Consider the following 2,129-nt stretch of genomic DNA (forward strand, 5'->3'; position numbering starts at 1 on the left):
ACCGCTAAGTATCAAAACACCAATAGGAACTGTTTCCGGGTCACGAACCTTACCGATGACGCCTTCATCTGTCTTGGTATTTTCGGTACTTTCTGCTTTGGCCAGCGAATGTCTCCGGTAAATACTTAAGTCAGAGAAAAAGGTTAAGAACAAACGAGATGATGTTGGGTTGTGTGAGGCAGAGCCATTCGGAGAAAAGAAACCCCTGGATTTGCCCCGGAAGACTGAGATGACCCTGACTGCCCCTGGGCTCAGGGTTGGAGCTCTGAGTTCCTGTCTGCCTCATTCGTTCAGTCACTCAGTCATTCCTTCACTCATCTGTCCGTCTCCATCCGTCCATTCTTCCATCCAACCCCTTTAACAAACACAGTAAGACTTGCAAAAGCCGGAACCCATGTCAGGTGGAAACCTGTGGAGAAGGCAAACTCAGAAATGGAGTCTGTGGTCAGGCTGCACCCTGTCTCAGACAGAAACCTTGCAAACTGCAGGGAAGCCGACCCGTGCTGCAGCCTTGATCCTGCCTCACCTCCAGCGGGATGTCAGCACCTGGCATCCGGGAGGGGTGAGGGGGGTGCCCTGTGTCAGGCCCTGTGGTCACAGTCACTGAGTGGCAAATCTAGAAAGTCCTGCCCTGGAGCACTGGGCGAACCGGATCCGAGAGGGGTAATTAAGCTAATTAGTTCCTTGTGGTCAGGCAGTGGATGGCTTCGGACAGTTCCAGGGACTCTGGGCCACCGTGGCAGGGGGGGTGGACACAGCCAGAACCCTCTGGGTTGGCTTACCATCAGAGAGCCCGAACTGACCCTCCACGGTCACCCGAAGATGTGTGGGGTCCACAAGCAGCGTTTTGACTCAAGATATCAGTTTTGTACTGGGGACCTCAGCAAGTCCCCAAACCATTTGCTCCACTTCCTACCCTCACAGGCCTGTTGGGAGGACTTTCTTTCTTTCTTTCTTAAATGAGAAGCAGGGTATGGTGGTCACTGTGATGCTAAGAGGCACCCTGGTGGCACAGTGGTTAAGCACCCAGCTGCTAAGCGAAAGGTCGGTGGTTTGAGTCCACCAGCTAGCTGTCCCACAGGAGAACGACGTGGCCTGGGAGACCCCATGAGACAGCTCTACTCCGTCTCATAGGGCCGCTCGGAGCTAGACTTGATGGCCTTGTGTATCAGGCTAAGACTCCAGGCAACGCTACCTGGGGGCCTCCTTCCTCCCTGGAAGGGGTCGGCCTGCCTTCCTTCCCTCAGCCCAGCTGATCAAAGGAGGATGTTGACTCTTTGAGCCAGGCGGCCTGGGTGTAGCTACTGCCTGTGTTGCCTCCTCGCCTTAATTGATTTAGGGAGGCGACTTTATCATCCTCCTCTGTAAAATGGGCCCTAACACCTGTCCACCTCCGCACATCATGGTAGGAGTTAAGGCGAGTGGGTCTGTGTAAATCCATGCCCATGAAAGCAATCAAGAAACCAAACAGACGCATCGCCTCGGGCCAGGCCGCCGTTGCAGAAGACCTCTGTCGCACATCGAAGAGCAAGGCCGTCACTCTGAGGACCAAGCCATGGTGTCTGCCCTCGCCTCCCCGGCACGTGGAGCCGGACCTGGACTAAGGAAGCCCCGAGAAGAATTGGCGCGTGGGAATGACGGTGCGGGTGAAGACTCTTGACAGGGCCGGGGACCACCGGATGCACAAGGCAGCCTGTCTCGGAGGAAGTCCAGCCAGAATGCTCCTTCGAGGCCAGGATGAGAGGCAGGTGTTCCCCTCTTTGGACAGGTTATCAGGAGAGACCTGGTTCTGGACCAGGGCATCCTGCGTGGCCCAGCAGAGGGATGATCGTCAGGGAGAGGGAATGACACAGTGGCTGCATCCGTGGGCTCAACTGTGACCCCTGTGAGGGTGGCGCTGGAGCGGGCACGGCTTCGTTCTGTTGCACACGAGGCTCGGAGTTGGAACGGGATGAACAGCAGGTCACCGCAGCAGCAGCGGAGCCCTCAGCGGAGCCCCGGCCCTTCAAGAAACTAGTCACCACATGAACACCGCTCCGGGAGCAGCCTGATGCAGGTTGTAAACGGATAGCCCCTAGGTCAGTGGTTCTCAACCTTCCTCATGCCGCAGCCCTTTCATACAGTTCCTC

General features: G+C 56.4%; 1 protein-coding gene across 1 annotated transcript in view; it reads left to right on the top strand.

The window, feature by feature from the left end:
- The window catches only part of RAB3D (RAB3D, member RAS oncogene family), an 18,852-nt gene that overhangs the window by 12,527 nt on the left and 4,196 nt on the right, over window positions 1-2,129 (top strand). The gene's annotated exons all lie outside the window — the stretch shown is intronic.

The sequence above is a fragment of the Echinops telfairi genome, unplaced genomic scaffold (genome assembly GCF_000313985.2).
Source record: "Echinops telfairi isolate 266 unplaced genomic scaffold, ASM31398v2 ScPeMD7_36;HRSCAF=134, whole genome shotgun sequence".
Taxonomy (NCBI): Eukaryota; Metazoa; Chordata; class Mammalia; order Afrosoricida; family Tenrecidae; genus Echinops; species Echinops telfairi.